Here is a 25,602-nt window from a genome sequence, read left to right on the forward strand (position 1 = left end):
TCAAATGAAATATCAACATTTATTAATGCAAGAAATGTGCGCGAATGTGCGATGATTATTGAAACCTGTGTATCACGACGCGTATATCAATTGTCAATCTCTCGTTCTTGCATGCTATATTCGTGTTCATTCACATCATTTTAGTATATTATAGAGCGTAGTCACTAGATTTGGAGTCTTTTTTAGTAATTTAGTGGCAGAATTTCAATGATAACGACTAGTTACTTTTCTAGAGATTCTAGGAGCCATTTGGAGACAATTCTGACTAATTTTAATTTATCTCAGTATGAATAAAATAAAAGTGTCTGTACATTGAAAAAGAATGATATTTCTGTACCAGTCGTAACCACAGTAACAAGGATAAATGCACGTTTTAATTTTCCGTAATTGCTGTCTGTATGTATGTATGTATGTACGCCCATCACGAGAAAAAGGCTGAAGAGAATTTAAAGAAAATCGGTACATAGAGTCGGGGAATAAGTCGCTACAATCTAGGCCATAAATAATTGTATTCACACTGAGTGAAATGGTAGTTTAGGGGAAGGCCGAACATTTAATTCTCAAATATTTGTTATTGTTGGATTATCGATAAATACTACATAATTAAAGTTATTAAATTTCCTATCATTTATGTCTTATACATTTTTATTTTTTTATTTTTTTTGTTGCTAAATCAGTATCAGCGCCAAAGTACGAGAAAATGGGTGAACAGAATTTAATGAAAATTGGTATGTGAAGTTGGGGAGTCAGGAACTACAGTCTATGCTATAAATAATTTTATTCACCCTGTTTGAAATGGCAGTTTCGGGGAAGGTGCCAAAAATTTAATTTTTAATTACCTGTCTTTTTGGCCATATCGAAAAGTACTACATAACAAAAGTTATAGAGAGTACAATGTCGGGTTATTTATATCTTATTCAGTTTGACCGAACTGACTATAATAATATTGGTGGTGATGGTGATTAAATTGTGAAGATGATTGTAAGAATGAGAAAAAAGTCATGAAGGAATGATCGCCTAACCCATTCTGGTCTCGGCCTGAATATCCCTAACAAACGTTCTGGACTGGGCATTTCTAAGGATTTGAGAAAGATTATATTTCTGTACCTGTAGAAGATGTTTGCATGATTCTTTTTTCTTTGTGCTTGTTTGAGCATCTAGTTTTAATAGATGTTGTTTGTTTCACGTCAGCTGTCAGTTGAGATTTTAAAATTGTTTATATATTATACCATATTTTTCAAATGAAAAAAAAGTCTGACAGATTATTAAGTAAGTATAGTTTTCTGAAATATTGTTATATTTTCCCTAGATTGATCATATAAGATGTGCATTGCAATTACAAAACAACCATAATAATGAAAATGATATAAAATAATAACTGGTCAATAATAATAATAACAGTAATAAAAACAACAATAACGGGAGCTCTTATGAAATTTTATTTTTATATTTTTATGTGACGATACTGGCTCGGAAGGTGATGTTAGCGGAGATGATATTAAAGGCATGTAATTGTACTTTTATTCACAAATGGAAATATTGACATCCAAATAGGAATTCGAAACAACATCTTGCATTTCATTATGATTGGAATTCATTTTACAGTTTACCGTATGTTCCCGCACGTTTCATAACTGCGCAAATACGTAAGAATATTTACATATTAGTAAAGTTTTCTGTTTTTTAGATGTGACGGATTACGATTACATAAAATATCAAAAATATAACTTCTATCAAGCACTTGCTTGCCGCGAAATGCCATGTTGTAGAGCACGTTCAGTGACAACACCTTCTAATGCACACTCATCAATAATATTGTAAATTCTTTAACTTAGACAGATAATACTGCCATGTGTTGAAATACTCTTGTAACTAACACATGAAGAAACACGATGTACTCGGCAGAATGTGTGCATAGCTCGATCTCGATTTTTAGCGAATTGTCTCTATGCTCGCAGAGCGGCGTGAACTTAATTTAGAGTTAAATAATAACAGAGGGAGTCATGAAAGAAAGGAGGACTCGCTTTACATTAGATGCCCTAATATCACAGAGGCGGAAGAAAACTAAATGTGAAGGCCTGCAATACAGAAAGCTCATAAAATTGATCAACAATAACATTACATTGACCATTGTTTGTTGTGATGTACTTTGTGTATACTGCTGTCATTTATTTCCGATAGATGGGATTACTGCTGCGTACCTAGTATATCAGCCTGCTTGAATATTGGCAGGAAGTAGCTGGGGAGTTAGATCTCTCTCTTCTTTAGCATGCTATTCCTCTGGTTCATAAATTTTCTGATACTGCTGGTACGTAACACACTGGATCATCATAGTATTCCAGCTTTTCGATCCCTACTTTGAGGCGGTGATTGGAATGAGCAATGTGCCCGGATTAATGACACAGGAGTGTTCACGGCTGTGTGCAGCCTGGTCATTCTAGCTCTGGAACTTTCCACTGTTAGATCGACACCGTAGTACTTTTTGTTAAAAGTGAGAAAATGTGCTGTTGACAATTTTATCAAATATTTGATACGACAGCATTACTTTTAATCGTGAGATTTGTACTAGCGTCATTGTAATGACCTATGTTGACTTCAGTTGGGAAAACTGAGAATTCCGTAGCGAAGCATGGGAACAACAGCTAGTTATTTGATACACCTAGCATTGAGCTTCACATAATCACACAGGCGCTTAATGCAATATATTAATATATGCATTTGCTAAGTAATGGCATCTAAGTGCATGACCGATTCACACATGTGGAACATGTTCATACTATTTTTGGAAGGCTTATCAGAGACCGATCATCTCACTTACATACTTTCTGTGAGGTAATAGAGAAGTGTAATATTTAGCCTTGTAGCCTCGTATGGCAGCAGTCAGGCTTTGAGATAATAAGTGTTATATCATAGCACTGTATTGCACAAGTCATGTAGAATAAGCAGTTTTGACCAATAATATCTCCTGATTTCACCTGATTTTCATATCAAAATTTCCTGATTTTTGATTTTGTAATGTTGATTCCCATAGGGAACCTAAAATATTTGCCCTGAATTAGTATAGGTTCCCTATGAGAATCAACATCTATATCATCTGATGGCCAGGCAGGCATCAATTTTCGGTAATGAGACAAAGTCTCTCATAGTGCATTGGCACTGCCGGTGGCTCCAAGTAGCCTATGCAGTGGCCTCCACGGTATGCACTAGCCAGGCGTCTTGGTGGGTGTGCTATTTACCAACTGATGAGCCCAGCTTAGCACACTGGGGCGAAGTGCTGGCAATCAGGAATGATTTATCTGGAAAATTTATAATGTCCAATAACGGACTATTTATATTGGTATATATATGTCAGAGCCTGTTTACAGACTGAGCTCACATAACCCTACCACTCATGTGTCCAATGCCACTGTGAAGCTCTTAAGGCAATCATTTTTGAAAGAGGAGGCTAAATATCTGACTCCATGGGATGCAGTGCCACGTAGATTATATAGACTTCCTAAAATCCAAAAAGATGATGTTCCCTCAGACCAATTGTTAGTGCGATAGGTTCTCCTAAGTATGCTTTGGCTAAATACCGAAGCAAGTTGCTTCAGCCACATATAGGACGTACTGAATCATACGTTAGGAACTCTCTGTATTTCGTCAATAATTTGTCTACCATAACCCTTCAACCCAATGTACCTCTGAGTTTCGATGTGGAGTCCTTGTTCACTAAAGTGCTGATTGACTTGGTCATGTCTCTCATTGAGTATCCGTTCCCTGAGGAAATTACTAAGCTATTTCACCACTTTATGACTTCGAGCTATTTCGTGTGTGGTGGGCAATTTTAAGAACATACTGTTGGGGTGGGTATGGGAAGTCCACTGTCGCTGGTAGTGGCTAATTTCTTTATGGAGCATTTTGAGAAAGAGGTTATTGCTTCGGCGCCCATCAAACCTATGATTTGGTGGAGGTATGTTGATGACACATTTGTGGTATGTACAGAAGGTCGTGAGAAACTTCATGTAATTTTAAACCAGTTAAATCAGCAATATCTTTCAATTAGATTTACTATGGAGATGGAGTCAGACAGATGCCTTCCTTTCTTGAATGCCCTAGTAAGAAAGAAACCGAATGGCTCCTTAGGACATACCATCTATCTTAAGTCTACTCACACAAATCGCTACCTCCATGCAGAATCTCACCACCATCCAGCACAAAAACAGGGCATTCTTACGACACTCAACAAATGAGAGTGACACAAATTTGTGAGCCATCTAATATCCAGGAGGAGATGGACACACTCAAAGTCACGTTCAAGGGTAGTGGTTAATAGTTATGATGTGCAGATTCATAGAGGCCTGGATCCCAGAGGGACAACTAAGCAAAGCTCGCAGTAAGAAGAAGAGAAGGGAACTGTCTACCTGCCTTACATTCACCATACCACAGACCGAATTGCCAAGGTCCTCCACAAGCACAGTATAAAAATCGTGTTTGGCACCATCACTAAAATTGCTCACAGTTTAGGTAAAAGGAAGTACAAATTGTCCCCACTGTTGCACCCTGGGGTGTACAAAATTCCTTGTATTTGCGGCAAGGTTTACATCGGCCAAACATGCCGATCCATTGGGTAAGCATCGAGGAACACCAAAGAAATATCTGTTTCAGCCAGCCACATAAGTCGGCAGTAGCTGAGCACATCCTGTAGTCGGGTCATGATGTCGTGTTCTAAGATGTTCTAGCTCTTACACTAAACCTGATCATATGAGATCATATGGGATGCTGTGGAATACTTAAAAATCGTAAGAATTTCAACAGGGACACTGGCTATCGATTTTGTAATACGCGGTTGCCAGCCATTAGGGATTTCCCTGTCTTTTCTATATTATTTAGTTCCGGTGTTTTCCAAATTCATACATTCGTCATCACCAGTTGGTTCATTCCAAGCTATGTGTTATGTGTCTTGTCATACTTTCATAACGTGTGTACATCAGATATGAGGTATGCTGACATCATTATCACTATCTCCTGGTTTCCTCCACATATTTTCCTTCCACTTTTCAGCTTTCTATTATTCTATCCTGGTGTCTTTAGTTTCATTTCATTTTATTAGCTTCTATTTATTTCTTCTACCACATTCTTCCCTGATTCATCTGATGTCCTCTCTGATACCTCTCGCGCACATATGGACATCTTAATTGGACGGTGTTATGCATGACTTGACAAAGCACCAAATTGTCATTTCGAGATATTGACGTGAACGTGTTTGTTAGCATATAAATTTGAGTTTTGAAAGAATTGGCAGATTTCTTTCACCATAAGAAGGACTAAGGTCAGTTCTATTTACAGGCCAGTTACCAACTGCATAGCAAGTCATTAAGTGTCTGATTATCCATAAAATGTCGCTTAGTCAATTTTAACTTTCTGAAGTAACTCATTCTTTCTATTTCGCATGAACTGACCAAGTGACAATTTTGTCCCTTGGTCATGTGATGCCTATTAGTGTTGTGCTTTTACTTATGTTTTACATTGAGGATTGTTACTACGAAAGGGTAATAATCTAGGTAAACAGACGTATAAACAGTTTTAAGAGTAATGTTGAACAAAATTTCTGTTTATTATTCTACAAAACCATTACCATACATACAAAGAAACATATTATCCATACTATTACATACTGATATTTTACAAATGGGTTTCACTTATGCCGGTCTATTTACTTGATATCACTAATAACAGAAATTGAAATAAACTTCAGAATGTTCGATCTGACACAGGAATGGGAAGTATCATCAGCTTCATCTAAGTTCATCTTCAACAATGAAATCAAGTTGCTGGCAATCGATTCCATCAATGTTGTTTTCAATACCCAGATGACTGCAGAGTTTACGATAAAAATCAGTGGCATCTTTTGGAATAAGTGACATCAAAGAGCGTATGTCGCTGAGCTTCGCCTTTGAAATGGGTTTTCCATGCGGCCACAGAGGTGTTAACACATTGCTAAAATAGTGGGTCACGCCATTTTGTGAAGGACGGCCAACAGCTTTCTTCTTCTGAATGTTTATTTCAACTGGCTGTCCTTTATGTTCCTGCTTGAAGAAGATGCTAAATGGTTTGTCTTTATGTAGCTCTATCTCTTTTACTTTCAGCCAGTTTATCTTTTCTTTCAAATTATTTGTCTTCCGATTCACGATTTGTTTCTCAAGTAAATGTGTACTTTTAAAATTCTCAGACGTCATTCTGTGAACAACTAAGGGATTCCTCTTCCTACATAATTTCATCACATTGATGTAGTCCTCTGCTGTATACAAACTTTGCTGATGTTTCAGTGCACAATCTATATCCCTGAAATCACTGTTATTGGGGAGAAAGCTGTGTCCTGGAACAAGGAAACGTTGAGTGATTTTTTTTCACTGTGGGATGCTGTTCTAAGATAGCTTTTAACATCAAAACCATTTTTATGTTTCGGTTCTGTCCTCCACAGGAATCTGACCAGCTGGTAGCTGTTCCATTAAATATTTCATCAGGCACGAGGATACCTCCTGTGACCCTCGGCCTGCCTCACCCTCTAACCAGACGTAGCAGTGTCCTCTTTCATCCTTACTGCTGCATATTCCTAAGTTATAAAGCCATAACTGCCTTTTATAAAAGACTGTATTTGTAGGAATTCTAGGCAATGGCAAGGTTTTCTCTAAGTCAAAGCAAAGAACTTCCAGGGTTCCATCTTGTTTTGCCTTCGACATGTCTGATGATCTCATATCCTACGCATTTTTGGCTTGTTAAAGATGATTTTCTTTTTTTGTTCATAAATTCTCGGCTTCACATCCAGTTGTGTTTTGGATCTGAACTTCCAAGGTGTCACAGACATTACATGTGTCCTTTTTCAGTGGTTTCCTTTTGATGTTGAACTTCGTGAGGAATATCTTCTTATAACTTGCTTTTGATACAGGATTTGAAACCTCGTCCTTGTACATATAATACATGACATTGACCGTTGTTTCAGGGGCAAGAAATTCTGCTTGTGTCTCGCTTCTCCTATAGTGAGATTTGTAATGTGGAAACTTCTTTATGTGGTCTATGACTTCTTTCAGTTTATTTTCAGGGAGTTTATTCCTTCCACCAGCCAATCCATGACGATCCACAATGCCCCTTGGTGATTGTATCTTCTTAATTGCCAGATGAACCTTTCCACTGGAGATCCTAAATGTTTGCAAGAAGAAACTTTTGCATACTTTGACACTGCGGATGGTGTAAGTTCTTGTGGCTGTTCTTTTGTTGGAGTCCTTCACTCTCTTCTGTTTGACATCTTTTGTTGTTACCATGGCATAAATAAGAGCTGTTTGTGCATTGTGTGATGTAGGACTATAGAAGTTTTTAAAGTCTTCTTTCAATGCATCAATTCCTATCTTATTCAGACATTTACATGAAGAAATATATTCTCTAATTCTTTGGGTTCTTTAAGATTTCCCCGCTGTGTGATATAGGTTTCATTTTGAACACATTTCATCTTCCTAATTCTTCGATTCTGAAACGGATATTTTCTTTTCCGACCTTTTCTTGGTCTCCCTTCTCCCAGAGAATCATTGTTTTGAGCTTCCAATATCTGAGATGCTTCATTCATCGGCTGAGGAGTTGAACAATGGGTCTGGCTAGCTGCATAATTAGAGATGCTGGAGCCTAAAACAATATGTTCATTAGTAGCATTACTATCATCGGAACTAACGTCTGTATGGGAATGAGAGAAGTGATGTTCGTCCAGTAATACAGGAACGGACTGCTGCTGATCGTCAGACTGTGAATTTTCCTGTAAAACTGAAATATTATATTGTGGAGTAAGAATGTATTTCTTCTTAGGAAAACCATACCCGACTCTGATCTACAGTATCTGTCTGGCAATGCTATAGGATATGATGGTGTTTCTTTTCCATTAACTAAATCATACTTATGTTCAACAATGTTGTTGCATCCATTCTGCCCTCAACAAAGTTTGAATCACTGGAGCATCTCAGTTCTAAATCTGATTAATCATTCTGAAGATTGCTAATCGTGGCTGTATTACACCTCAGAACAGTACTTTGGGTATCATGACAGCATTTCATTGGGACTCAGCTCTGTCAGACTGCTGGAAAAAATTACATCTTTTGGGGATTCGTGAATGGGTGTTGCAACAGCTGGTGTCTGTGGATGTAAATCCGGCTCATCTTCCTGCGTAATGAGAATAGAATATAGAATGGTGAAACTATATGAAAAACAATTCATAAGTAAAATGCATTTGTCATGTATGCTAGTGGTACTGTGATATAGGTTGAACAACTAATCTGTAATAATGTTTGCAAGTAGATTTCCTTCCTTGCTAACTCGACGATTCGTTGAGCTCTTGAGGAAAACCTAAAGTGATCCATGCCAAAATAGTGAATAGTGTTAATAGGCACTCACTAAATAATTTTGTTTGGGCTGTACCTTAATTAAGGCCGCTTCCTTCCAACTCCTAGGCCTTTCCTATCCCATCGTCGCCATAAGACCTATCTGTGTCGGTGCGACGTAAAGCTCCTAGCAAAAAAAAAAAATTGTTGATATGAAGATGGTAGACAATCAAGGAGAAACTTCACTGTTGTCACAGGAAAAAAGGCGGGAAAGAGCAATACGCATAACATGACCAAGCGACCGCCAAATGTCGTTTAGTCAAGTGATGCAAAATTCAACTGGATGAGAGTCTTTGGTTAGTTGATGCAGAAATATCTTCAGGCGATATTTAGATTGGTGCATGGCCCTAATCGATTTATTTTTTATATAAACGATGTTCGAGAGTACGAATATTTTTTTCATGTAGGTTGAAGCCTCAGCTACCAGGTGGTGTAGATATCTGGAAAATTGAGAATTGGTGCTTGGTCAAGTGATGCATAACACAGTCCAATTTGAGCTCATTGTTGTTGTCAGCTCCTGCTTGGAGCACTGTGCCAGCATACAGTGAGCCACCTGGTGACGAACGAGCGTACTACTACAGGTCCAACGGTAAAGCATTCTTAAATTCAAACCCTCAATATTGTAAAGGACTTCCTCGTGAACAGTCGAGATTTTCTTTTGAAGAAGCGGAGCAAAGTTCTCTGCGAAATGTAAAGAGTTTCACCTTATTTTCTTGACACGGCGCAAGTCCAAAACCCCATATCATGTCTACGTTTGTTATTTCTTCAGCGGAACAGTGGAATGCACTACCTGTCTCTGACAGAGGAGCCTCATCTGCTAGTTTCAGGCAATGTTATCACCATTATCAATTAGGTAATAAACGAAGTCCTGGATTTTTGTTCATACATTATGTTAATGTAGTTTAGCCCTTTTTTCAAGCTGTACACTGTATATAAACGAATTGTTATAATTAGGGATAAAATAAATGAGCTAATATTTTGTGAAGACTTTAGTTATGTTATAATTGTGTATCATCACAATGTTGTTGTTGTTATTATTATTATTATTATTATTATTATTATTATTATTATTATTATTATTATTATTATTATTATTATTATTATTATTAAATATTTTTTTTGTTATATTACTGGATTGTTTAGTAGCTGTAAGATGTTTCATTTGTAGTCTATTTTTTTTATTCTGCAAATGTAAATATTGTGTTTTAGATTAGATGGAAGAGGGAGTCAAATGGTCTTAATCTTGCCAGACAAAATACAGTAAATATATTCTGTTGTATTGTATGTTGCTGTGGTGGGTGGTTCACTTGAAGATAAATGTATTGAGACAAACGCAAACATCCATTCCCCTATCCAAATGAATTAACCAAACACAATTAAAATTCTGGATTCAGCCAAGACGCGTGACGCGCCCTCTCCAGGGTTAACAGGCTAAAATCTAGACACCCACCTGTTAGAACAGCCAGAAACCTAGCGAATGCTAACTTTAATCTGCTTCAGGCCTGGAAGCAAGTATTTTTATTTTATTATTTTTGTTTGTTTGTTTGTTTGTTTGTTTGTTTGTTTGTTTGTTTGTTTGTTTGTGAAACCAAAACAGCGAGAAGCTGAATTACAGAGTTCCACAATGAAAAAATATTTACAATGAAGTAGCACATAGCAACATAAAAATTACGTGGAAGAACAATGAAGAAAAAGCATCCAATGATAAAAATAGAGGGAAGACTTAAAAACTAACCAAATAAGTGTAAAGACACCAATTAACATGAAGGCAAAAGAAACGAGGAAAATTAAAGATTGAATGTAAAACGAAGAGAAGAACTTATAGCTATGCACACTAGGATAAATACAGATATAACACGTAAGTAACGGTATAGTACAGTGAAAAAATAAATAAATATTACATTATGTACAAAAGAGGGGACAGCAATGTGAAGAGAGAAAAAAGGAATATGAAGAAAATGAACTAGGTTAAGGAAAAATCGATTAAAGGAGGCATACAAAGAAAAAGCATCCAAGTTGCTGTCAGAAGATAAAGAGTTAAGGAGGGCTGGTATGCGGATAAATAAAGTTTTTTGAACGAGAGAGAGGTGGTAATACGGAAAATGAAGGGGTGCATTAAACCTGGTTTTGCGAGTTGGAACATGTAGGGAACAGAAAGATGCAGGTTTAGGAGAACGAAATAAACCGTTAACAGCATTATATAGGAATCTAAGGTCAGCTACTTTCCTGCGACTAGGTAATGGGTGAAGGTTTAACTTATCCAGTATCTCATTACTGCTCAAGTTTCGACAATCAGATTCTCTGGCTCTAACAGTAGCACAGAAGAATGACTGAACGCGGTCAATGTGATTCAGATAAGTGGGTGAAGATGTAGACCAAATGGGAGACGCAAATTCAATAGTCGATAGGATGCAAGATACATAGTAGGCTCTGAGGGCGTGGATATCGGTGATGTCAGAAAATCTATACAACAAACCGAGAAGTGACATTGCTCGTGAGGTTATCTTTTGTGTATGGGGGACAAGTAGCAATTTACTCTCAAACAACACTCTTAAGTCATTTTGTTCTCTTAGAGTTGGGAACAGGTTACCGAGGAGGGAGTATTTACTAAGAACAGGGGATTTACGAAGTGTGATCGAAATAGAGGAATATTTGATAGGATTAGGCATAAGATGCCGTGTGGAGCACTATTCAGAGAGTGAGTTAAGCCTGCTCTGTAAGGAGTTTACGTCTGATAAAGAATCGATTTTTGAATATTTTACAGTCATCTTAAATAGTAGAATTTCACACGAAATGGAGGATATAGTATTAATGAGATCATCAATAAATAGAACAAAAAGAAGGGGACCTAGGACACTTCCCTGTGGGACACCAGAATGTATCATAACAAGAGTCGAACTGAACCCATCAAGAACCATACGCTGACTTCTGGTATTGAGGAAGCTCTGCAGGAGAGTTAGGAAGCGACCGTGGATATTAAAACGTTCTGAGGGTTTATAGGAAAGAAGTGCGTGGTCTACAGTATCAAAAGCCTTTGCAATATCAATGTAGCACACGTCCAGCTGAGAACCGCCATTAAGAGCAGATGTTGCACGATGGAGAAGAACAGCCAGATTCCCTAGGCAGGAGCTACCAGGAAGAAAACCATGCTGCTGGGATGATATATAAGGAAGGGTGAAAGAAAGAAGACGCTGGTGTACAATCTTTTCACAGATGAGAGATAGGGTTGGTAATAGAGAAATCGGGCACTGGCCATGACAGATGTGCCGACTCCCTCCATAAATGGGGAATGCTTAATTCGGCAGCGTGCATGTGTGGTGCTGTGAAGCAAACAGTTTGGCACATTGTGGAGCAGTGTCCTCTCACTGCCTACCAGGGAAACCCTTGAGACTTTTTCTGCTCTCACCTTTGTGTGTTGACTATGTAAATAAGCTGAACCTGTAAATACTTCAAACTGTAAATATTATTTATTACTGCTGCATATATATGTAATGTGATGTGTTAGCCATATGCTAAATAAATAAATACTCGTTATGGTAAAGTATGGCATAACTTAGCCTGGTCCGGTACAACCGGATCTAATATAATATGTTCAAAATAATATGTTCTGATATAGTCTGGTTTAAAATAATCTTATTTGACATTACGATAAATTTACAATTTATTTGGTCTGGCAATTATTTGTTTGTGTTGTTTGGCATAACGATTATTTATTCTTATGACACGGTGTTTGATAAGTTCTCTATTTCTCTATATTAAGATTTCTTCATAGATAGTAACTTAATTAATAACTTAGATACATTAAACAAAGAATCAAATATTACAGTATAATTTGAAAATTTCCACGTTTATAAAGTAAACAAATCACAGCCAATGAGAATCAAGTAATGGCTGTTGAATTTCAGACGACCAATCATGTACGATCTACAAGAATAGCCTTTATTCTCAAACGTAAATGAGAAATAAATGAAACAATGGAGAATAAAACATTAGGATCAGATCTCAATAATAATCCATATAGAACAATGCTGTCTGCACCTGTAATTCCAACATGATATATGTGCAATCCAGAAATAACACAAAGGATAGCATCCCAAATGAACAATAACAGATCATTCACCATACACACATAAAAGAAATGTACAGTATATGGAAACATTGAAATATTAAAATTTCTGAAAATTCCTTTCTGATAGAAGATCCAAATCGTAACTCTTTAATATGTTATAGATGATCACAGTCTCAATTCAGTAATATCAGACATAGAATTAATTATCTACATGGTCTCCAATAATAACAAAATGAGGGTAGAATAAGACAATAATATCACTCGATAACTTAAATGTAGATATAGTCAATGAATCTCTCGAATGTAATCAACATCAACTACGGCGATCTAAAATATACAGTGTACACAATCTGCTCTTCCCGTCATAATAACTGGGTCCTCTTTTTTGAAGATCCTCGCAACATATACATGGCTAACTACCAGCCTAATTACTCACTTATATGGAAGACTCATGGCTAATTACATTATTATTACCATCAGTAACATCTCGAAGATTCCTGTGTATCTATTCATATTATTATTACAATTCCGTATCATTTTGAAGATTCCTGGCTATCTACCTGCCTATATTCGTCACTTATAATGTATCAAAGACTCCTCTATCTGCCTATCTAACCATATTTAATAATTTAGAGGACTCGATTACAATAACATACTCAATTCATATACACGTCACAGTATCCTTCATAATAATATGTACGAGAGTAAAGTACCACATTTCAAAAATCACACTACCTCATCAATGTTGAAATACACGTCTAGCGATTGCAAAGACTTGATCTCAAATCACATAATACTGTCATGATAACACACATTCCATCATAAAATTCATCAGCTGAGACCAAAAATCAAATAATTCAGATGAACTTAAACACAGAGTACACCTACTTATCTTTGCTGGAACACCACTACCACATGCTGTGGTGGTTAATTAATGGTAGTCATAGAGTCTCCAGTTCCCCGTGTTTTTAAGTTAGACATGTTTACAGCTTTTTCAAACTTCTCCATACTTGGCTGATATAATCCCATAGTATGTCTGTGTATCTTCCAAAAATGTATATGGTGCTACATAGGGTTACTTCTGATATTATATAGGTAAACAAAACCAATTATGGACAATTGTGGTCCGTTTCAAACCATCTCCACATTATTTGCCTCACTTTTAAATAAATGGCATTACCTGAATCACACTACTAAACATAGGAATAAACAAAAGAATTTTCAATAAAATGAAAGAAAGGAGAAACAGAGTACACATACTTATCTTTGCTGGAACACCACTACCACATGCTGTGGTGGTTAATTAACGGTAGTCATAGGGTCTCCAGTTCCCCGTGTTTTTAAGTTAGACATGTTTACAGCTTTTTCAAACTTCTCCATACTTGGCTTATTTAAAACATTCTCATTCACCTGTAACTGAAAATTGAGTATTGAGGACATTGTTATAGAAAAAAGTACACCACACATAATTCCAAAAGAAACAAAGCAATACTTGCCTTTAAAATGATATTACAACTGTTACCAACAAACTCTTATAACTAGCTTAACCTAAACAAAGCATGTATAAGCTGTATTTAAGTACAGTCTATTATACATGTGTATCGCCACGCCAACATCGACTAAATATTTCCACACAGCACACATTCCATAGATTTGCCATCAGTATCCCTTCACACGTTTCATGTAGCATTCACAATCAGCACATTGCTGAAATCTGGATACACTATCGTAAGCAATTTCCGTATTCCTTCCCTGTAATCGTTCGTTTAGCAACATACGAGATTTTCAATAAACAGAATTGCACTCGGATCCATTATCTTCGTAGTTCACCTTAACTGAATTAATTTCAGAGAACACTGTTAATAGTATAAATCACTCCATGAACATTTCTCAAACTTGTAAAATTCAAATACGCGCGCAACTGACTCATGGCTCATTGTCTTGCCGTATCCATTGTTGAGCTTGTTCACACAGACAATAAGACTAGTGGTGTTCTCACCAAGACGATCAGAATGATAGTGACAAAGATAAAATGCCAAACTCCCACGACTGGAAAGCAGTCCTACAACTCAAGTCATTGAATGACTGATGATCCATAAATGTCATTCAAAATTGTTCCAAATCCGAATATTATATGTAGCCAAATTATTAATGTTATAACTAATAACGCATCCATTCTGCATGAATACCTCTATGCTCCGTGGTAAAATTAACAACTTGAGCAGTCATATATTATAGTTAACAAGGAATAATTGCCAAAATGTACTCTCACAATTCCATGGAATAAATTAAGCCATCGCCTATCATCTTTATGAAAGGCTACTAATACCAGTGGAGTGCAGTCAAACAAAGTCGGTGATGCAGGAAATATTAGATTAGGAAATGAAGTCTTAAAGGAAGTAGATGAATATTGTTACTTGGGTAGTAAAATAATTTAACTATGTTAGAAGTAAGGAGGACATAAAATGCAGACTAGCACAAGCAAGGAAGGACTTTCTTAAGAAAAGGAATTTGCTCACTTCAAACACTGATATAGCAGTTTGAAAGATGTTTTTGAAGACTCGTATGGAGCACAGCATTGTATGAAAGTGAAACATGGACGGTAACTAGCTCAGAAAGAAAGAGAATAGAAGCTTTTGAAATGTGGTGTTACAGAAGAATGCTGAATGTGAGATGGGTAGATCAAATTACGAATGAAGAGATGCCGGTTCTAAATTTAATTTGTGAGAGGAGATCGATTTGGCTGAATTTGACAAGAAGAAGAGATAGAATGATAGGACACATCTTAAGACACCAGGACTTGTTCAGTTGGTTTTTGAGGGAAGTGTTGGCGGTAAGAACGGTAGGGATAGACCATGGTACGAATTTGACAAGCAGATGTAGGATGTAGCCGTTGCATAGAAATGAAAATATTAGCACAGGGTAGAGTGGCACTGAGAGCTGCTTCAAACAACTCTCTGGACTAATGACTCAAACAACACAACATTTTCATTATTGTCATTGTATTTCATAGTAACATGCTGCAGCTCTTTGTGGGAGAGTGGGCTGCTCATGCTACGAGAAATGGCTATGCTAGACTAAACACAGTGATAACTGTAACTGGATGCAACCACCTGACAGTTCTTTTCTTTACAAATTGTAAAATCTGTCTCAATTGGTCCATTCTACAAAAAAAATATTTAACTTTCACCTTTCCCGTGCAGAGTAGCATGCAGGTAAAAGCATTCATTCTCTCTCTCTCTCTCTCTCACACACACACACACACACACGCAGGCCACTACTTGCCCTGAGCCTGCCTGCATTGGGCTCTAACATCATGCCTCTGCATTTTTCCTTGAGAAAGCCACTTCACCATGTTGTGAAGTTAACAGTTCACCACATTAATTTAGTTCTTGCTCAAGAGAGTACTCGTGATTGAATCATTTTAATGCTGTGTACAATTGGAGTAATGACATGTTGAAAGTCTTCAATGCACAAAGATTCATGATTAATAATACAATTGTATGAAAACAGTTTGTAACCTAAATTTCTCTTTTCCAACATAGCTGGGACACCATCTGTACTATTACTCTCAAGTTTAGATTTTGGAGTAGTCCATTCTCCAGTTATTGCTGCCGTCTCAAAATTTTCAACACTCTTTTCACAGCTTCAAATATATCTCTTCTACTTCTTGTAATTGATATTCACGGAGTCCTTGAAGTTCATGAAACACACCAAAATTGTCATTTATGCACCTCTCAAAAGTTTACCTCCATTGATCGTGTGCCTAAAAAGAGCTGCACCCCATTGAGGAATATGAGAACACAAATATATTTTAAAGTCTGACTCCATGGCTGAGTGGTCCTTGCCTTTGGTCCTTGGGGCCCCAGATTGATTCCCAGCCTGTTTGAGGGATTTTAATCTTAAATGTTTCATCTTTCTTGGTTTGGGGACTGTCCCTGATATCCCTGCAACTTGTACACCACACACAACTCTATCCTCCAGCACAGTAATATACATTTTCTTTTACATACATCAGATGCCGCCCATCCTCGTCAGAGGGTCTGCCTTACAAGGCTAACAATAGCCTCACAAAATTATTATGCCTGCCTCGATGACCATGATTGTTAAGGTGTCAAGTCTATGTGGTCTGACTCTGTGGTGAGCTGGTTCAAGTCCCGTTGGTGAAAAAAAAAATCACTATCAGAATTTTGGCCTCCAAGGTAGGAGAAGTGGTGGTATACAATTTCTAATCATTAAATTGCATGCCAGAAGTTAGGATTAATTTCCAAACCCATCTGCAGTGTTCATATAGAGTGAGGCATGGGATGATATATATCAGATGGGGATGTTAAGCCTTGAGCAAACACCTTGGTGTTACTCGACAGGAGTAGGCTATGTGCTGATGTCGGGTTTTACCCTCTCCATTCCTCGTTAACATCATCATCTCATGCCTAAATGCACAGCTTGTCCTTGAGCGTCAAATAGAATGACCTTCACCAGGCTAGCTGAACATGTCCTCGGACACTCTTGAGCTATTAGCGGGCCAATGAAAATGCCTCTTTTTTTTCCCTAGTTGCTTTACGTCGCACCGACACAGATAGGTCTTATGGCGACGATGGGACAGGGAAGGGCTAGGAGTGGGAAGGAAGCGGCCGTGGTCTTAATTAAGGTACAGCCCCAGCATTTGCCTGGTGTGAAAATGGGAAACCACAGAAAACCATTTTCAGGGCTGCCGACAGTGGGGTTCGAACCTACTATCTCCCGAATACTGGATGCTGGGTGCACTTAAGCGACTGCAGCTATCGAGCTCGGTTCAAAATGTCTTGACGGGTCGGTATTTGGGCTGCGGGCCAAGGGTTGGCCACCCCTGCTGTGGGAGAATAAAACCAAAATCCCTTGGCAGTGCCAACCAAGGATTGCTTTCCTATGGGTAGGATTGGGTATTGTGTCTTTACTCTATTAGTCGTAGTTTACTAGTTACTAACCGTCCTCTTAGGACCAGATAACTACTCAACTGTATTCATAAAGTGTGTGAACTCTGTTCCAAATCTTATAATTAATGTTAAATTTGTAGTTGAACTGGGCTTCAAGCCTTGTGGTTCTTTGACAGTAACAATTAACAATTGAAGCGATGCGCCGGAAAGGGATCTAACCAAATTTTTTTCTGAAAGTGAGGTTTCATCGGAATAAGAATCTGTATATGGACATTCCTGCATAGTGGCGTAGTCATGTGGAAGAATTTGGAACTTGTTGCTGTGCTAGAGGTTGGAGAACTTCTGTCTTGCGCAGAAAAGGGATCTAACTCCAGTCCAAGATGACATTTTTTTTGCAATTAACTCATAATAGAGATTTTGGTAGTTAAACCCCTGAATAAGGCAGATACTCGATGAAGTAGATGTTTTTGTATTTAGTACTGGTTTAACTCTCAGTGATGGGGATTGTACATTAATTTAAGCATGGCTTGAGTTAAGGGTGTTTAAAAGGATATTACAGGTATCCATTAGCATAATTTACTTTATTTCTAATAGTTGCTACAGAATTTATGAATTCCAAACTGTATGCGATGTTGAGCTACCGTTAAAAGTTCTAGAATGGCAGTGATGTGTGTTAGGATTAATCTCCTTCAGAGAATTTTTTCCCCCTCATTTTATTTCCTAATTTCAATTTTGCTATATATAATCTCTTTGTCTCTCAGACTAACATGAATTCCCAGCATAGTCTTTATAGGGAGATGTTGAAAATTCTTCTCTTTGTAGCCTATTTTACCAAATCTGGTTCCTTTTATGAGTTATTGAGTTATAAAATGAACGTTTTTAACCTTGTTATTAATTGTTAAATTAGTGAGTGTAAGAAATTGATGCTGAAATTAATTTTATTGATGTGTTCGTTCTTTGAGAAATTGAAGAGATTCATTTAAATTTGTTTGTTTATTTTCAGATCCTGAGTTGTGTCCAAGGCTAAAAAAATGGGTGCCCTTTATATATTGATACAGTAGAAAAGCTTTCTTATGTATAATATTTTTAGAGTTAATGTTTTGAATGAATTCTTCGTCCTTCTGTGCAGTTGTACAAGATCATGTCTTGCAATTGATTATTATTAACCTTGAAGACTTGAATCAACCATTTGGCTGTGTTATATTCTTCCCTCCCATATTCTCTTATGTTTATACCATTTTTGTACTCTTCTGGTGGTTATATATTTCTTGCTGTTATTGGATTGGTAGGTTGTACATGGTCATGATTGAATCTGTGACTATAGTGGGTTTCTCTTCTCAAGAAATATTCTACCCCTCTTTTATGTGCTGTTAAGTCCTGACTTGAAAATTATACATTGATTAACCTTAATATTTAAGGACTAGTAACTTTATGTTTTACTTGATGATCTCCAGGTCTATTTCTAATGCAGACTCTTCTAGACTGTTCTACTTTAGAAGTGAATTATGTTTATTTTCTGTCAGCTGAAGAAACAAACAGTTTTATTGGTACTGTATAGTGTTCATGTAAAGCCAGTCTCACTACAGTAGACCATTACTCCTCTCCACTATGTTATAGCCAAGCTTAATAACACCAGTGAGTCTTTCCCAGTATTCTCATACTTGTGCCACATGGTATGATTCAAGTCTTATTCAGTGTCTGTATCATTTTGTACTGTATAGCATTTATGAGGAAAAGTAATTTATTAAAATGTTTTTATCAGCCTTTGCCGTTTGTAAATGACGATCTCTTTTTCTTATCATTTTTGTGAATGTTTAATTATGTGAAAGATTAAAATCTCCTCTCAGTCAAGATGTGATTTGTGTCTGATAGTCCTTTTTTCTCCTGTAGGGGAAGTTAATGGCTTGTCCATATTGGGCATTATGAAAGAAATTAAGTTATACTATAAAGGGCACACAGTTTGAAGGATGATGAAATGAGATTACAGCTTGTTTTGGGGTGATGCCTGCTTCAGTAAAATTGGCTTTATATTTCAGTAGGTCAGTTTTCATAATACAGTAGAGTCTTGATAGCTCAAGTCCTTCTGTCTGAAGATCCATGTAATCTGAATCAGAGAAAAGATAAAAGCAGTTGACAGAAAAAGAAGGAAAATAAAACCCCCTTTTTTTCTGGGTGTTTTTTTTGTGAAGTTCTCCCTTTCCCTTTGCTACAGATAGCTCTTTTTTGAAAAACACCTTTTCATGAACATATTACATGATATCTTCAGATATTATGTTTTTTTTTAACGGTGAAGTCAAAGAAACCTGATATCAGAAAATAACTTTTAACTGTCTATGAAAAGGATGCTTTGAGAAGAATGTACAGTCAAACCTACCCTAATAGACACTTGAATTCAGCAGGCACCTTGCTGTACGGACGTTTTCCCGCGGAACCGATTTTATTTTACCTAAGACACATGTTAAATAAGCCTCATTTAACTCAAACTCCTCGCACTCCGAACAGCGGACATCGCTATTAGTCTCGTCCACTTGCCGTAAGTGGACACTTTACACGTTTCAAGAATTTTTTAAAAAATACTGGGTTATGTTATTCTTGTTTTTAAACCATTCTGCAGACATACAGGAATTCTTTTTCAATCTTTGTATTACTTCGAGCCCAGGGAAAAAAAGAGAAAGAAATGTACACAGGAATACTGTAGTAGCTGTGAAGTTAATTCTTCTGTACAAGGCTCTTTCAAAACCTTTTTTATGGTTGTCTTGCATTCTAATTAGTGTACATTGTGAGAATTCTAGTCACCCAGGAATGCTGCCAGTGACTGTATATTCACAAGTTACCAAGGGATTTTCCAACCTGCCTTGTATCATTCTATTCATAAGTCAGATTGTCGCTGATGAGGTCAAGGTCAGATAGTTCAGTTAAACTTGACAAGAAATCGACTTGCATGCACTAATGGTTGAGACAGAAATACCACAGCATTTCATTCGCCCAAGCCTCCGTGGCTCAGACGGCAGCGCGTCAGCCTCTCACCGCTGGATACCATGGTTCAAATTCCGGTCACTCCATGTGAGATTTGTGCTGGACAATGCGGAGGCGGGACAGGTTTTTGTCCGGGTACTCCGATTTTCCCTGTCATCTTTCATTCCAGCAACACTCTCCGTAATCATTTCATAGCATTTATCACTCATTAATAAATCACCTTGGGAGTGGCGACCCCATTGTAATATCAGCCTATATATGTTTCATTCATTACATCCCTGACCCGGTCAAAGACTCCAATTCTCAAGTGAAAAGGTCCACTTTAAACTAAGTATTGAATAGGTGGACTTGAGAATTGGAGAAGTGTGCATTATGATACACGAGTGCTTGAAGTGTGTTCAAGCAAAGAAACTGTGAGTGGGCCATTGTTAGAAGTGTAAGAAATTGCAAATAATCTGAAAGTTGAAATTCTTAAAAGAAATTAGAAATTTGTGTCATGCTGAACTCAAGTATGGGGGATAACACAATGGAACTGTTTAACAGACTTTATTTCCTTTTTGAGAATATTGCTTTAGTGATGAATGATTACTTCTCAAAGCTGTAATGTTTGTAAAGGCTGTAAAATCGCATCTAATATTTTGCAGGCAAATATTTATTTAGAAATGATTTAGAATAATCAAAATGCAGAAATATGCTTATATTTAAAATAGATGTTCTTTGTCGTTAAAACGTTTGATTAATTTTTACAACCTTGCTTCAGCGGACAGGTCTCGTAACAGACATTTTTCTACGGAATTGACAGTGTCCACAGAAGAGAGTTCAACTGTGTGATGCAAACCATGAAATTTATTTAATTAGAAAAGGATGTAAATTTAATATTTTCACTGTCCGAACAAACACCCTAAGAAACTTACGAAAATAGTGAAGTATGGGCATAACACAAGTTTTCTTTAATTGACGTGGTGTTAGTACCAACCATCTTGAGCTATCACACTTTACTGTACATCAGTTCGTAATCCATATTTCTGCAGCACTTTATTGGAATGTTTCTGTGGCAGTCTTCATAAAAAAATGAATGAAATTTCTTCTAGATCTGTAACTGTTAATTTCTGCGAATATGTACTATGACATTTGTGGTTTGGTGTCTTGAGACAGAATAGTGGTTCTGGTACTAAGAAAAGGGGCAGGGAGAAATGGAAAAGGGGTGCTTGTACTTTCTGCTGGCCACAGGGGTTTGTTGGAAATGTATTTTATAATTGTTTGTGCAGTGGAGAACATTGAGATGTATTTGAATGACAGAATTGTAACTATCAGCCATTGAGTGAGCTGTATGCTAAACTACAGGGCATTGCCGTTTCATTTGTACATAATGCCATACATTCTTTTGTCTGTAATTATCTAAAGTAGTAAGTGGGTGCCATGAAATGTAATGTTTGTTGTGGACTATAGTTTGCTGGAATTATGGACAAAGTTCTGATAGTTGGGATAATAGTTTGCCTGTGACCGTAATAAGTGAACTGATTTATAATGACTGAAGTAACAAAGGTTAACATTGTTTCAATAGTACATTTGATATTTGCGGGAAGCACAAAACGGCTATTATACTTGGTAACAATAATGTGTCAAGTACTCAAGTGCAGTTATATTTGTGTGTGGTGACTACAGACTCCGTAGTACATGCTGTATAATACTGTAATGTTTTATTTATATGACAATTGTTACAATTGACATTCTTTTATAATTTAAGATATTTACTATTGTTTAATATTTGGTATCTGTCTAGTGTAGATTCTTGACATATCTGTGTATAAATGAAAAGTTTATATTAATTCCAAATAATATATATCCTCCTATGAAAGATGCCTCCCGATCCTTTCTAGTTATTGGTAATTATATATAAAGCCACAAGACTGACTGACTCACTCACTCACTGACATTAATGTTTATCCACTTCCAGATTAGCTTGAATCTTTAAATTCAGCATACTGATAGCTATTAGGCTCTAACCTAAGAAAAAAATTCCAAAAGTTTATTTTTTTTTTATAATTGTACCCCCTCCCAAAATGGCTGGCGCAAATTTCCATGTGCTCTAGAAAATTGGTTGGCAAAATTATAGCTCTTGGCCTGCAACTGATGGAGAAACTTAAAAAAAAAAAGTCCAATGTTTAACTTTTTAACTCCAAAAAATATTGAAAGTGGAGGCAGTTTTCATGACCATCATATCGAGGTATTTTGTGGCTAAATGGTAAGTCGTATCGCAAAATGGACAACACATTCCGTACCCATCCTGTAGAGATCTACAACTTCAGTCCTGTAACTTTGTCATACCTCCATCTCTTATGCCTTAGATAGAGCTGCATTTTTAGATTTTATGTCAATATTGTACATTTCTCGTATTTAATTTTACTGTTTGGCGCACTTATAAGACAGACAGAATCATGAAAATAGCTAGGTTTGTTTGTTTGTTTATTTATTTATTTATTTATTTATTTATTTATTTATTTATTTATTTATTCATTCATTCATTCGAAAGTACACAGGTTTTACACCCAGTTAAGTATTTTCTTAACATTCATGAACAGTCTGTATCTATAAAGTTAAAATTTAACAAAAGCAACATTAAAAAACAAAATGAACATTAACATTATATTATAGCATTTACAATTTAAAAGAAATGAAACTAAGAAATCACACGGTAATACAATGCAAAAGACAATACAAGGAATAAACAAACTTAAAACACAATGAGTACAGTGTGAAATATGATGAACACCAGAAAAAAAAACCTATTAAAAATTTACAAATTGTAAAGGCAGGCTTCTAGTGAATTCATTATCTGATTCGGTGAATGTATCAACTTCTTTTGTTACAGTGTCATAAAGCGTTGTCATTTTTATGAAAGGTGAATTTAACTGATGCAATGTTTTTGACTTTTGAACGTGAAATAATTGTCTTGTCTGCAGAACATGGAATGAAATGCATTTTAACAGGTCTAAAGAATCAAATCATCCTATTACAATTTTTCTTAGTACAGTATTTGTCTAGAAATTAAGGACCGTCTGGTTTTCAATGACGGAAATTGAAATATATTCCTCAATAACTGGGCTGATGTATCAAAAGGGCAAGAAGTATTAAAAGTATTGAAATAAAGATAATGTAGGAATTTGTTTTGTACAATTTCAATAGCATTCACTTGTTGCTTTGTATATGGGCTCCAAATTATTACAGAATATTCCAGTATGCTCTTTTCTAAGGTAATATGTAATTTATTCAGTGCAGAAGGCTGGGTAGAAGGTCTCTTAAGTTCTTATCAAAAATCCTAGCATTCAGTTAGCATTCTTTGTTATTGTATTAACATGATAGTTGAACGCTAGCTTACCATAAAAAATTATACCAAGGTCCTTAAACATTAAAACCCTATCCAGTTTTGCCCCATGTATATGATAGGCAGAGACTTCAAATTCCTTCTTCCTGGTAAATGTCATATATTTACATTTACTAACATTCAAAGACAAATTATTAATATCACACCAAGAAATAACATTATCAATATCCTTTTGCAACTCATCCTGGTCTTTGTGGTCGCTAATGCATTTGTAAAGTTTCAAATCATCTGCAAAATGTAAACAGTTAGAATGGCAAATATTGTCTGGTAAATCACAGAATTAAAAACAAAAGAAGTCCAAGATTAGAACCTAGCGGTACACCAAAAGGACTGATAAAATTATCTGAAATTTCATTGTTAAAAGAAACAAACTGCTGCCAATTTTTTAAATATGAATACATTAAATGCAACAACTGTTTACAAAAACCAAATTTATACATTTTTGTAATTATCAAATGCTTTTTCGGAATCCATATAAACTCAGTCCTTCCGTTGGTATTGTTATTTCAGGATGGCCTAATAAATGCACATGCGCACACACACACACACACATATTTAAACACAAGCAATTCTAACCAATTATGAATGGCCACACAAATTATCTGTCTATTTAGAAATCTTTCTACTTTATGGTGCAGCAAGGGTCCAGTCACCTCCTACAGCCACTGTGTGTAGACAGCTGGATTTGAACACAGTGCCCCTGGCTATACATCACACTATGACTGTTCGTCGGTTTGACTCCAATGATAGTCCAGTACTTCACCCAGTCCCATGCAGTGAACAACTGAAGAGGTCAACAGTATTCAACAGCAGGACGATACAATGGCGAACATTCACAGGTCCATTTATCCTCGCACTCACGATAACACGTTTCCTCGCTGGCTCACGGCAATCCTCAGTCCACAGAATACATGAACACACAGTACAATCTTTCGTTCTGTTGTCTTCACCTACATACTGGTCTCTCCGACACCACAACAATAGTTCCTCGTTCAGATCTCAGTGGGACACTGGCGACAGCCAACACCTCTGTCGCCCTCAGCCCAGCCACCGAACCCCAACTCACTGAGTGTCGCACTGACTCCCCCATGGAGTCCAACTCTGACTGCCTGTCTGCAGCTAGCCTCCCTTCTTATAGCTTGTGTGATTTGATACAGACATTTCACGATGTCACTACAGGCAGAACATTCCCGTTGAATCTCCAAGGAACTCGCTGGTCAGCTAGCCGCCGAGAACAATACACGGAAAGGCCGGTCCCACCCCACAGGCCGGCTGGGAGATTCCAGGTCGTCTGAGTCACCAGCCCCTTCCTGGAAGTACCAGCCAAAAGATTGGTGATAACTGATATGTTGGGTACAAATCCATGTTGAAGTTCAGATAATGCAATTTTAACATGGTTATAAATCTTATTGTGCATTATATGTTTGTATACCTTAGCTATGGCGTTGATAATGCACACTGGACGATAATTAGATATCAATACAAAACTACCTGTATAAAAAATGGGTGTAACTTTAGCTACCTTCCCTTTCTCAGGAAAGGATGAAGTGTGAATAGAAAAGTTAAAAATGAAAGTTAATTGATTAGCCAATAAATCGGCACAAGCCCTAATTACATATGGTGGTATGTCATCAGGACCACTCAATCTTTTAGGCTTTAGTTTACCATTAATAGCCATCTTTACCTCTTCAACAGGAGAATGTCATCCAAAGCCAAATTATCCAATATGTAATTAAAATCTGATCCGACATAAACTGACGAAAGATATTGATCAAAACTATGAACAACAGTACTGCCCTCGTAGCTCTCACCATTATACTCAAAACATAGTTCCTCCTGATCTCATGAGTCGTT

The 25,602-nt window shown here is 36.8% G+C and overlaps 1 protein-coding gene across 2 annotated transcripts in view; it reads left to right on the forward strand.

Annotated features, from left to right (window-relative positions):
• Positions 1–19,564, forward strand: part of mor (SWI/SNF- related protein mor) — a 183,895-nt gene extending 164,331 nt beyond the window's left edge. For both annotated transcript variants that reach the window (XM_067147474.2, XM_067147475.2), the window contains exon 16: positions 18,391–19,564. The gene's annotated coding sequence lies outside the window, so the exon portion shown is untranslated. The remainder of the gene's footprint in view (positions 1–18,390) is intronic.
• Positions 19,565–25,602: the final 6,038 nt, after the last annotated feature.

This window comes from Anabrus simplex, chromosome 5, assembly GCF_040414725.1.
Source record: "Anabrus simplex isolate iqAnaSimp1 chromosome 5, ASM4041472v1, whole genome shotgun sequence".
Lineage (NCBI taxonomy): Eukaryota > Metazoa > Arthropoda > Insecta > Orthoptera > Tettigoniidae > Anabrus > Anabrus simplex.